The following is a 12,488-nucleotide window of genomic DNA, read 5'->3' on the forward strand; positions in this document are numbered from 1 at the left end:
TTAGGTATAATGTTGCTTTTGCCGTGTTTAATTAATTGTGTTCATAGATCTTTGCAAAGGGCAATACAGCAGGTGTTAACTGACGAAAAACAAGAAAGGGGGAATTGTGGACACATACTTAGCTAGCAGTCGCAAGAGCATTCCGGACGCCTTTAGAAGACCTTGACCAGAATAAACAAGAAGACAAAAAAAGAAAGATGCCGATTAGAAGAACACAGGTGCACATTCCACAGTAAAGGGAACTGGGCACAAAGAACCTCAATTTGGCAGTTTATCTTGACCAATTTGAGACAATTTTCGCATGTTTTAGTTGGTATGACCAATTATGGCTTATGTTTATGCGCGTGTACAGAGTTGGTATAACCAATTATGTCTTATGCTTGTGCGCTTGTACAGTGACTTTGCAGAATATGTGATTATCAATATGTGTGTTTTAGCAATAAATGTCATCTGCTCTCAACTTTACAGGTGTCCGCTTATTTCTACCTCCCGCACACACCTATACGCACAACTTCAAATATATCTGTGTGTATAATATGCGTATAAATGCGTTGGTTCTTGCAAAAAAGGGCAGTAATATTCAGCAACAGAACCGACACCTTCTCCTTCTCTTGGGCCTTCTCGTGGAGAAACCCAGCCCAAGACCAAATCAGGTGAAACGCCTGATCAAGGCACCAACCTGTCGTCTCTGGATGGGGCAGCAGAAGCAAGGGGCTCAGAGGTTTTGAGTGTTTTCCAGGAAAAAGATGAAGCTCTTTCTGCCCGGTTTGGAGCCAAGGACCTTTTGCGTGCGAGGCCAACGTGGGACGGAGCGTGCGACGCCCTTGCAGGCAGCGGGGCAGCTCCGTGCTCTGGGGCGATGCTCCGCAAAGTGGAGAGCAACAGGCAGAGCAAACGGTCTAAAGCGAAGCGGTTTTGGGGTCTGGGCTGAGGGGAGCAACGTGGGGGAGGAGTGCATTTCCCAGAGGGGCTTGGGGTGCTTGGGAGCAGCCAGCGAGAAAAAGGGGGTCCACCCCATTCCAGATGGGGCGCAAAACCCCCGGTTCACCCCGTTTCTGTAGTGTAGTGGTTATCACGTTCGCCTCACACGCGAAAGGTCCCTGGTTCGAAACCAGGCAGAAACAGCACAGCACTTTTGATGGTTTTTCCCTCCTCCCTGCCTTACAGCTATTAAAGGAGTTGGGTCGTTGTGTGCGAGGACGATGACACCCGCGCGTCATTTAGCTCTGCTTTGGCCAACTGGAGAAGGGACCTTGGCCCTGCCCCTTGCAAAGCGATGCCTGGGGACTCCTGGTCCTTTTTGGAGTATCCCTGGGGAAGGCGTCTTGACGGTGCGTTTTGTCCCTTCAAAACGATCGTGAAGCGGGGAATTCCCTCTGCCTGCCAGAAGCGGCACGTGTTGTTTTTCCCTTGGTTGTGTGCCTTGCTTGCTTTGAGCACCCTGAGGAGCTGATGAAGAAGGCTGGCCGGGCCGCACGGGTGTTGGCCAAGGGGGAAGGGAGAAGTGTTTGTGTTTGTTGTTCCCGGAAGATGAGGGGCAAACCAGAAGAGTGAGAGGAAGGGAAAAAAGGGCAAACGGATGCGGGGAGCATCCCTGGGAATGGGGAGAAGCCAGTGAAACCACCTTTTCCCTCTGCATTTCCAGAAATAGGACCCCCAGGAGGACCTTTTCCAGGTTTCTGTAGTGTAGTGGTTATCACGTTCGCCTAACACGCGAAAGGTCCCTGGTTCGAAACCAGGCAGAAACACAGGTTTGGGGCGCCTTTTGGCCTGCTTTTAAAGCATCTCCCTCCTTTTTCACTCCTTCACACCCTGCACCAGCACACCGCTTCCAAACCCACAGCAGCACGCCTGCAACACTAAAGGCGACAAGGGACGTCGCCGCTCTCAAAACCCAAATTTTCGAGATCACGATGCACACCTGTGGGAGACTGCGTGGAAAATGGGCGACATTTCTTTGACACTGATTATTTAGGCTTAGCATAAGTAGGCCGCAGTTAGCATGAGCGGGCTGGAGTACGTGCCACCTGCACTATGAACGGACTTTGAACCACCAGAAGAACAACGGACATGAGGAACTTGGGCAGTGGAGCAATTAATAAACAAGATAGCACAACTGCAGAGGCAAGAAGGAGCTGCAAGAGCTTTAACGCAATTAAGAAAGCTGTCATGTCGGCTTAGAGCATTTAGCTGCAGGATGGGGACTTGGGAGTTGGTTTGTATCTTTGTTAAAAATCGGCGGGGGGCGGGTATTCTTATGTATTTCATTAGGTATAATGTTGCTTTTGCGGTGTTTAATTAATTGTGTTCATAGATCTTTGCAAAGGGCAATACAGCAGGTGTTAACTGACGAAAAACAAAAAAGGGGGAATTGTGGACACACACTTAGCTAGCAGTCGCAAGAGCATTCCGGACGCCTTTAGAAGACCTTGACCAGAATAAACAAGAAGACAAAAAAAGAAAGATGCCGATTAGAAGAACACAGGTGCACATTCCACAGTAAAGGGAACTGGGCACAAAGAACCTCAATTCGGCAGTTTATCTTGACCAATTTGAGACAATTTTCGCATGCTTTACTTGGTATGACCAATTATGGCTTATGTTTATGCGCGTGTACAGAGTTGGTATAACCAATTATGTCTTATGCTTGTGCGCTTGTACAGTGACTTTGCAGAATATGTGATTATCAATATGTGTGTTTTAGCAATAAATGTCATCTGCTCTCAACTTTACAGGTGTCCGCTTATTTCTACCTCCCGCACACACCTATACGCACAACTTCAAATATATCTGTGTGTATAATATGCGTATAAATGCGTTGGCTCTTGCAAAAAAGGGCAGTAATATTCAGCAACAGAACCGACGCCTTCTCCTTCTCTTGGGCCTTCTCGTGGAGAAACCCAGCCCAAGACCAAATCAGGTGAAACGCCTGATCAAGGCACCAACCTGTCGTCTCTGGATGGGGCAGCAGAAGCAAGGGGCTCGGGGGTTTTGAGTGTTTTCCAGGAAAAAGATGAAGCTCTTTCTGCCCGGTTTGGAGCCAAGGACCTTTTGCGTGCGAGGCCAACGTGGGACGTAGCGTGCGACGCCCTTGCAGGCAGCGGGGCAGCTCCGTGCTCTGGGGCGATGCTCCGCAAAGTGGAGAGCAACAGGCAGAGCAAACGGTCTAAAGCGAAGCGGTTTGGGGGTCTGGGCTGAGGGGAGCAACGTGGGAGAGGAGTGCGTTTCCCAGAGGGGCTTGGGGTGCTTGGGAGCAGCCAGCGAGAAAAAGGGGGTCCACCCCATTCCAGATGGGGCGCAAAACCCCCGGTTCACCCCGTTTCTGTAGTGTAGTGGTTATCACGTTCGCCTCACACGCGAAAGGTCCCTGGTTCGAAACCAGGCAGAAACAGCCCAGCACTTTTGATGGCTTTTCCCTCCTCCCTGCCTTACAGCTATTAAAGGAGTTGGGTCGTTGTGTGCGAGGACGATGACACCCGCGCGTCATTTAGCTCTGCTTTGGCCAACTGGAGAAGGGACCTTGGCCCTGCCCCTTGCAAAGCGATGCCTGGGGACTCCTGGTCCTTTTTGGAGTATCCCTGGGGAAGGCGTCTTGACGGTGCGTTTTGTCCCTTCAAAACGATCGTGAAGCGGGGAATTCCCTCTGCCTGCCAGAAGCGGCGCGTGTTGTTTTTCCCTTGGTTGTGTGCCTTGCTTGCTTTGAGCACCCTGAGGAGCTGATGAAGAAGGCTGGCCGGGCCGCACGGGTGTTGGCCAAGGGGGAAGGGAGAAGTGTTTGTGTTTGTTGTTCCCGGAAAATGAGGGGCAAACCAGAAGAGTGAGAAGAAGGGAAAAAAGGGCAAACGGATGCGGGGAGCATCCCTGGGAATGGGGAGAAGCCAGTGAAACCACCTTTTCCCTCTGCATTTCCAGAAATAGGACCCCCAGGAGGACCTTTTCCAGGTTTCTGTAGTGTAGTGGTTATCACGTTCGCCTAACACGCGAAAGGTCCCTGGTTCGAAACCAGGCAGAAACACAGGTTTTGGGTTTTTTTTTCCTGTCCTCTACTCTGTTCCACCCCTTTCTGCAATGTGCTTATAAAGGACATCCATATGGTCTTTGAGATTGAATGTCGTGCTTATTTCGGGTTGGTTTTGAACCTGAGACCAGTGGAGGGCGTGGGGTGACTTCTTTGTCACAGCACTTCTTTTTCATCCATAATTTTGGGCATTTTCTTTTTCACATGAATAGAGAGGAAGAATTTGCATTTACATCCTGCTGCGTCATCAGATCTCATCTTTTTCCATCACCTGCCAAGATACACAGAAAGAAGACTGTATTGTCATGTCCTGAGCTCACACAGAGGGATGCTGCTGTGCCCTTGGGGACCATCAGCCCTTCTTCCTAATGTGGAAAGACCAGATGCCCAGCTGAAGGCACTAATGAGCATTAGTGGCCCTGAACATCCCCACCTGGGACACCCCCCAGCCCCTACATCCCCGCCCCCTGCTCACGCCCCAGGGGCTCTATTTAAGCTCAGTCCTGAAACATTCACCTTTCTTCCAAGCTGCTTTGGAGGAGTGTTCCTGTATGGCTGTGGATACTGCTGATCCACCCCATAGGCTGTATTCTCAGCTTGCTTTCAACCTTACCTCCTGCCCCCAGAGTTCCCTGCTGCCCTCACTCAGGTACCATAGGACAGAGCATGACTAGAGAGCCCAGGGTGGGAATTTTCCGGCATTGGGGGTTATATGCCAAGGGTGTAGGTTTTTTTCTGCTGCATAATGATGAATGTGCTGTCTATGCATGACATTGGTTTTGTTCCTGGGATGCTGCTATTTCTCTGACTTAAATATTACTTAAATATTTCTCAGCTCTTCCTTTTGCATCTTTACTCTCCCATCCAGCTTCTCTCTTGTCCAGTTTGAATTTCCTCCCATGCTTGTCTCGTGGCTCAGCTCCATTCCTGGATATTGTACCCAAAGAGATGATTCTGCTGTGCTCAAAACCAAGCAACAAATTTGTTCCCTTCCCCCCGACACATTTTGCATTCATTCATCCCACGAATAGGCTGAAAAAATAAGACTGTGTGGAGGATGAGACTTTGCAGTCATGCATTCCTGCTTCTGGATGGAATTATTTGTTCTTGGGACATGACCTAGAACAGCAGCCAAAATCTCAGCTCCACATTCAATTAACTCTCTGGAGCACAACCCACTGTCATTAAATCTGGTCTTTTCCCTCCTTGCTGCATCTCTGCTGACCTACATGGCCATGTGGCTTTTGTTAAAGCTCTTTGCTGTTCATATTTCCATTCTTCCAGAAAGTCAGATATAAAGAGCCTGGCAGGGGAAACTGCAGCACTTTTTCTGCTGAACTGTTTTCATCCTCTTCCAGTCTTATTTCTATTCCAATTGTAGATATGTGGCAATATAATGTTACCTGTAGTGTGGCATGTTAGGAGTTGAAGTGAATCTCTTTGAAAAAGGAGACTTCCCTGTAAAATTTGGAGATCCATGTGCAGTAGTTGGAGGAAGAGTTCTGTGTAATGAATGAACTGTAATCAAACATGGGAAAGATACCTAAAAATCAGGAAAAAGCAGTAAATGACCTGAATCCCAAGGATCAGACTGATCCCCTTGCAGCAACATCTTCATCCACAGCTCTCTGTATTTTTTATAGAGCTACTGAGTTGCCAGTAATCTGTTCTCTTTCACCCTTATATCACACCCAAGAAGTGGAGGAACTTGCGGCTTCTGGGGTGTTTTCCATCCAGTTGAATGCACGGAGATGAATCCAGCAACTAGAAAGTTGGGAAAACCTTCCACTTCTGATAGGACCAGACAAACCCCACGTGTTTGAGGATAGGGTGTCCCCAGGAGGAGGGGGGGGAAAAAGGCATTTGGTGGCTGCAAGACCTTTCTGGGGTAAATTCTGGACTCCCGGGTGTTGGAGAATCCACTGAGGAGGGCCCACCGCTGGATGGCAGCAGAAGACAAACCCAAGGATGTGTTGGCCTGGGAGGATTTTACCATTTACCTGCTAAAGGAAGGAGGAGGAAAACAGGCAGAGACCCTCCTGTACATCAAGTGCAACTTGAATCTTTTGTGCCCCCCATAACTGACGTTATATCCGGGTGGAAAAACCCAATTCTCACAGCTCCCTGGTGGTCTAGTGGTTAGGATTCGGCGCTCTCACCGCCGCGGCCCGGGTTCGATTCCCGGTCAGGGAAAAGTGATTTTTATGTTTGTTTGTTTTTTTTTTTTAATTTGTTTACTCCAACCAGCTGAGCGATGCGGAGCATCCCGAGCTTCCCCCCCCACGTTGTTCGGCGGCCGAGCGCTCCCGGGTGTGGGTGCAGGGTCTGGTTGGATGCAGACCAAAGGGGACTTGACACTCCAGCAGCCACAGCAGAAGCAATAAAACAAATCTGCCAGTCCGGAGCTTTCCCGGCTGTAGCCTCTTTCCTGAGACGAACCCCCCCAGGTCCCCCCCGCCCGCCGCACTGCCTGCATCTGTGCTGATGCTCAGAAGCTGCACCATCCCCTAATTAATCGCAGCCCGGCTAGCTCAGTCGGTAGAGCATGAGACTCTTAATCTCAGGGTCGTGGGTTCGAGCCCCACGTTGGGCGTTCCACTTTTCTTCAGCCTCAGCGCTCCTACCAAAAATTTTGGGGCCGTTTCACGCGGGCCGGAGCACCGACGCTGGGAGGTGTCGTGGGAAAGGGAGGGGAAGGAGCTGCATCTCCCCACAAATCCAGTATCATATGGGAATCAGGGTGGCTTTCCCTTCCTCTGAAAAGATGAAAAATGCCTTCTACCTGCCTTCTTTCTCAGCCTTGCCATCATTTGTCTCTGTTTTAAATTCTCCTTCCACCTCCAGTATTGCAGAGTGATTCCTACTTGCTGTTATATCAAGCCCTAACGTTGTTAGTTATTATTGCTTTATGCAGTCTTTGAGCCATGTAAACCTCTCCAGACTGGAACTAGGTAATAAATAGGAGCAAACCCAACCCCAGGTGAACAACAAGGTGTTACCTGCTGTATCAAATGCTCTCAAAGTACCTGATAAATCCCAGGAAATCCACATTATTCAGTTTACAGCACAATGCTTCTTAGCACAGAACCCCCACAATATTTAATACCCTATTTTCTTATATTTAATGCCATAGATTGAGAGCATCCCTTCTGGTTTAGATCTAAGCCTTTTGCTCAGCAGCAGAGGATGCATCACATGTAAGAGCAGGGTGAACAGTGCTGTACAGCAGAGACGAAACCAAGTTGAGCTTCACAGTAGGAAAGTATTACAGGATACTTCTCTCCTGAGTTGTCTGGACCAGGAGGAGTATTGAACTCATGCAAGGACCCAACGTTCTGGGAACTTCATCCACTTTTCTTTGGTTCTGGCTGCCTGGAGGAGTTGAGCTTGGCTTCATGCTTGAGAAAATGCAGGTATCGTGTATTTGTGCTGTCAGCACAAGAACAGCTGCATAAACATTGTGTTTGGGTTGGTACAGGTGAAGCCAAAGGACTTGGAAATAACTTAGAGCAGGTAGGCAGGTTTCTTAGAATTGTGTCCTAATTAAACATGTCATTACTTAAGGCCATAACCGTGCAGCTTAAACCCTCCAGAAAAGAGATCTGACTGTGGACACCAGCCTCCAGGCTCTGTTATGAGCCATATTTCTCAAGCACATGTCGTCCATGAGTTGTGTTGGTTCTTGGAGCACTTCTTGTTGCATTAAGCAAGCATCCACCCACAGGAGTTGTCAACTGGCTTTCAGCTACCCATGTCCCATCAAGGCCATGGCACAAGCTTGTTTGCTCCATATGGAGTAATGGAGCAGTTCATGCAGCTCTGCCACCCATCTGTGTTTGAAAGGAAGCCAACAATCCTGGTCCACAGGAGCCTTTGGCTTGAAGGGGTGTGAGAACAGCATGTTTTAGCTATTCCAGGTCCCATGCATGGAGTAGCTCAGCTGAGGAAAGGCTGGATAAGAAAATTAAACCCAGAAAAATATAGGCAAGGAAAGGAGAGAATGGGAAGTGCTGAAACTTCTTTCTCTTATGCAAAGTCCTACTTGCAAGCTTAGGAGAAATGGGCTCCAGGATCAGGTGAATGTTTCCCAGCCCTTGTTTTTTTTCAGTCTCTTCTCTGATCCATGAAAAACTGCACCCAGTGGGATAAATCAGTGTGATTAAACGTGAAGCTGAAGAGGGAGATGGGTAGAGAAGAGTGTAGGGAGGGTTTTCTTTTTGGCAGGACCCCCGAATGGGATGAGGGAGGTCCTTCTACCCCTGTTATTGGTGCTCTTTGTGGAGGAAAACCCCAATTAGCTAGTCTCAAAAGGGTACTTGTGAAGGTGCTCCTTCACAAGCAGAGGAGGGCTATAGGCTTACTCAGAGGTCTATAAAGACCCTCTTTGGGTCTTTCCTGCAGAGTTAACCCTGGGTTGACTTCACCCCCAGCTCCCAACTTTGTTTCTCTGCACAAAGGGAGATTAAAGGACCTGACAGCCTGTAGACTCACCAATGTAATGAATGACTCCATGTCCTGGAAGGTCTGTCCGGGCTCAGTGAGGAGCTGTGTTTGCCCAGGTGCGAGCAGAAGCATTGTTCCCACAAAACAATATCCCCCGTTGGCTCTGAGGTCGTTCAGGCCTTGGGTCAGCCCAAGCGCAGGAGAGGAATAAAGGCAGTGGGGACGTGGGGACGGTGGATGCTCGGACCTTGGAGGGGAAAGCAGAGTCTGGTAAGGGACCCTCTCTTGGGTTTTTGCTTTGGGACTTTTCTGTGTCTTCTTTCTGCATTTTGTGTCCGCTGGCGCCATCCCAACACACTCTCTTAAATCTCCCAGGGAAGAGCTTCCACTTATTTGAATACCCCTATTTTTATACTTGTGAAATGGGGCACTTTACTAAATCAGCACCGAATTTACACTTTCAGCCAGAAAAATAGTGGAAATAGAGGATTTTTGCAGCCCGGCTAGCTCAGTCGGTAGAGCATGAGACTCTTAATCTCAGGGTCGTGGGTTCGAGCCCCACGTTGGGCGCTCAAATTTTTTTTCCCTTTCCCAAACGTGCCTGTTTCTGGGTACAGACATTTGCCGGTGCTATGTCTAAACAAGAGGTGGAAGCATGTTAAGAAATAAAGAAATGTGGGGGGTTTTCTCATAATATCATTTAATTCACTTGGGAGATTTCTGCCTTGAAAGCATGGCTAATAAAATTAATAGAGCAGAAAGGTGGAATTGCCTGTATTTCAGCTTTTTAAGGTGCTTGAGGTTTGTCTAATAATGTGCTTCAAGTTTCTCTACTTGTTTTGCCCCAAAAGGGACATCACAAACATCCATACTATGAGGTTTTTGCCTGATTGGTTTTCCACCTGCTACAGAAGGCTGATCACTGAGGAAACTCGTTACAGGGATTAATAAACTGCCTGAGCCATTCTCGTTCATAGGTAACCCTGTGCTGGGCTGAGGTACAGCTGGGAGGTCAGGATCTGTCCGCTTTCCCAAGATGAAGGTGCTCTTCATGGGGCTGACCCTTGCCTTGTGCATTGGAGTCGGTAAGTGGAGGGTCACAGTTAAATGGGATTTAATAAAGGGCAAGGGAATATCTGATGGTGGTTGGATGGGTCTTGCCAAGCTCTTGATGTCTGCAAGGATGTCACTGTGTGAGCTGGGTGTCATCTGCTCCGAGTCTACAGTCAGTGGAGAGAAATCTCCACAACTGTTTTCATCACTGCTTGAATGAAAATTACTTTCTCTCCACTCACTTCCCAGAGGAGCTATTAAATCCAAAGCGACCTCCTCTGGGCCAGGAGCTTCAGCTGTAGGTTGCTGGATCCTGGGCTGGATGTGCACCTGCTCTTCCCCAGAGAGCTGTTGTGATGGTCTTGCTGTAAATGAACCCCATTTCAGCTGGATGAACCCCACCCCAGAGCCCACATCCACATTTTTTCTCTGTGGGTCCATAGCGTGGTTTGTTCACCCAAGGCCATGTCTGTCTGCAAAGCTCTGCCAAGAAGGGTTAAGTGTCTGTAGGCATCATTTGCCTCTCCTCTACAGATGAGGGCTCTCATTACCAGGTCTGTTAGTGAAGGTGACACTTGGTCCTTTCCCTGGTGGGCTCTACATCTTCTCTGGGGTCACCCCCACCTTATCGTAGGGGTGTTTGAAGCAAAACTCCCCACGGCTCTGCAGAACGGAGCCCCAGGTTCATTGCCTCTTCTCTGTCTGCTGCAGTTGAGGCTCTTCAATGCAAAGTCTGCAAGTACAAGATTCCCTTTATTGGATGTTTCCAGGGAGAAAATGAAACGACTTGTGAGCGAAGGGAGAAATGTGCCATCATTAAAACCTCCCTGGGTATGTAGTGTGGGGGTGTCAAAGCCATTCGTTTCCTTTGGTTCAGTGTGGGTTGTCCTTGTCTTTGGAAAACCAAATTGATTTGCAGAATGAATGAGGATGAAATGATGAACCTGATGTGGGAAAGGGCTAACACAAGGGGCCAGATTCCTTCTCTCGATTGAGTTTGCCCTATGTATGGTTAAAAAAAAGCCCCTTTTAGGCAAAGAAGAGGCTGTGTCCTGAAGAAGCCATGTGGTTTTTTTCTGTGTGTGCACATGCCTCACTTAGCTCTTTCTCCTAATTAAAACAAGCAAGGTCTGACTTCATTTGGGTGCGCTATTTAAGGGGCTAGTTTCTCATCTGGTCACTCCAAAGCCCACTGCTGATTTTTATTAGTTAATACTGCTTGCTTCTAACCATGGTCCCTCTCTGCCCACCACCTCTGTAGGGAAGGTGACCCTCTATTACCAGCAAGGCTGCACCTCTGCAATGAACTGTGGCCGAGAACGGGCATCCGATGCAGAGTCCCGCCTGACATCCCGGTATTCCTGCTGCGAGACGGACCTCTGCAATGAAGAGTGGGATGAGGACCCCACAGACTAGACTGCAGCGGGGACAGGATCAGGGCTACTGATGTGGTCCAGCTGTTTCAATGCTATGAGTCCTCAATTTAATCCTGAATGATTATCACCAACCAAATTAGGATGGTTGGACCCGCTCTGTCTGCAGGGCTCCCCTGTGCATCTGGCCTGATTTTGTTTCAGCTCTAGCAATAAACTTGCAGGCTTATAACTGGCAGCTGAATTTGGCTCGTGTGAATGTTTTCCTTCTCCAGACAGACTCTCCTATTAACAGTTCTTCAGACTCAGCATTCCTGGTGGTCTGGAAGCAGCTTGTGGCCCTGAACATAATCCTGCTACTAAAACCCCAAGGGCAAGCCAAGGTGCTTTCCCCTGGTTGCATGCCATTTTTTTCTACAGTGCAAGGCTGGGAACTTCTTTGTTGGGAACTTTTCACCAAGGGTTGCAAAGGAGAGCATCAGGGAGCTACTGGAAGCAAAGAGAAATTAAAGGACATGTATATCTAATAGATATTAGTTATTTATTTCATCTGTGCTAACCTAAAATTCCCTTACTAGTCAACAGAAGTTGAGTCATCCATCTAATGTAGACAATGTAATCCACTGGATGTACATCCATCTAATGTAATCAATGGCCCTTCAGGAGGTACCAAACTGCTGCTGTTGACTTCCGATGGAATCTAAAGGAACAGCTTGATCAGTTCAGGACACCTGTAGTTGCTGCCTGCAGCCCAAAGGCCCTGAAGAGGAGAGGGCAATGCATTATAGGCAGTTTTAAAATAAATGAGCTTTTTTTAGCCTCACCCATATCTTTGAGGGCAAAATGTCTGTGGTGGGAGAAGAAACTGTGAGCATAAAGTGTGGGAATCATGTAGAGGTGGAGATTCTGCTGTTACTCTCTGGTCTAGGAAAATGGGTGTTTTGGACTTTTACTGTCTTATTGCAGCACAAGGGAGAGGGGGGGAAAGGGAAAAGAGGGTTTATTTTGTCTGAGGCATTTGTAGCTAAGAAATTCAGTGCTGCAAGAAGTTATTTAGCTAAATGACAGATCATGGGTTTTTTAATGAAGATAAAAAAATCCTGTCTACTGCACTGGGGAGCAGAGGGATGTTCCTTTTGATTATTACCCTCTGAAGAGTTTGTTTTGCAGAGAAACTGATGGCTGCAGAGATTCCTAGGTGGCTGTGGGGGCTTCTTCCTTGTGCGAATGTGGGTGTCTTCTGGAGCCAGGTTCAACTTCCAACCTGTTTCTGGAATGGAAAGTTTGGAGGAGACCCCTTCCAGCCTTGGGACTGACCCTGAATCTCTTCCATCCGCTCCTGTAGCAGAGTCCAGTTTTGGGGTAAGCAGGGGGAACGCCAGTGCAGGACAGTGATTGCTCACCCATGTCCTACCTGGAAGCACAGGCATGAGAGCTTGAATGTGCTTGGACTCACCTAACATAGGACAAAACTCCAAAGGATGATCAGCCCCAGGATGGTTTGGTACCAAAAGCCAGTCCTGCAAGAAACCATGTTATTAGCTTGCGTTTTCCTTTTGTTTTCCCTCCTCCTCGCTGTTTTGGATATCCCAACCTCTCCT

The 12,488-nt window shown here is 48.3% G+C and overlaps 7 non-coding genes across 7 annotated transcripts; all 7 read left to right on the top strand.

Moving 5' to 3' along the window:
• The first annotated feature begins 1,051 nt into the window (after nucleotides 1-1,051).
• Nucleotides 1,052-1,124, top strand: TRNAV-CAC (transfer RNA valine (anticodon CAC)). The gene has a single exon. It is a non-coding gene; the product is annotated as a tRNA-Val (tRNA).
• A 551-nt stretch (nucleotides 1,125-1,675) lies between these two features.
• Nucleotides 1,676-1,748, top strand: TRNAV-AAC (transfer RNA valine (anticodon AAC)). Its single transcript has one exon. It is a non-coding gene; the product is annotated as a tRNA-Val (tRNA).
• Nucleotides 1,749-3,318: 1,570 nt separating this feature from the next.
• TRNAV-CAC (transfer RNA valine (anticodon CAC)) lies at nucleotides 3,319-3,391 on the top strand. The gene has a single exon. It is a non-coding gene; the product is annotated as a tRNA-Val (tRNA).
• A 551-nt stretch (nucleotides 3,392-3,942) lies between these two features.
• TRNAV-AAC (transfer RNA valine (anticodon AAC)) lies at nucleotides 3,943-4,015 on the top strand. Its single transcript has one exon. It is a non-coding gene; the product is annotated as a tRNA-Val (tRNA).
• Nucleotides 4,016-6,139: 2,124 nt separating this feature from the next.
• On the top strand, nucleotides 6,140-6,211 carry TRNAE-CUC (transfer RNA glutamic acid (anticodon CUC)). The gene has a single exon. It is a non-coding gene; the product is annotated as a tRNA-Glu (tRNA).
• Nucleotides 6,212-6,538: 327 nt separating this feature from the next.
• TRNAK-CUU (transfer RNA lysine (anticodon CUU)) lies at nucleotides 6,539-6,611 on the top strand. The gene has a single exon. It is a non-coding gene; the product is annotated as a tRNA-Lys (tRNA).
• Nucleotides 6,612-8,958: 2,347 nt separating this feature from the next.
• Nucleotides 8,959-9,031, top strand: TRNAK-CUU (transfer RNA lysine (anticodon CUU)). The gene has a single exon. It is a non-coding gene; the product is annotated as a tRNA-Lys (tRNA).
• Nucleotides 9,032-12,488: the final 3,457 nt, after the last annotated feature.

Source organism: Buteo buteo, chromosome 32, assembly GCF_964188355.1.
Source record: "Buteo buteo chromosome 32, bButBut1.hap1.1, whole genome shotgun sequence".
NCBI classification, from domain to species: domain Eukaryota; kingdom Metazoa; phylum Chordata; class Aves; order Accipitriformes; family Accipitridae; genus Buteo; species Buteo buteo.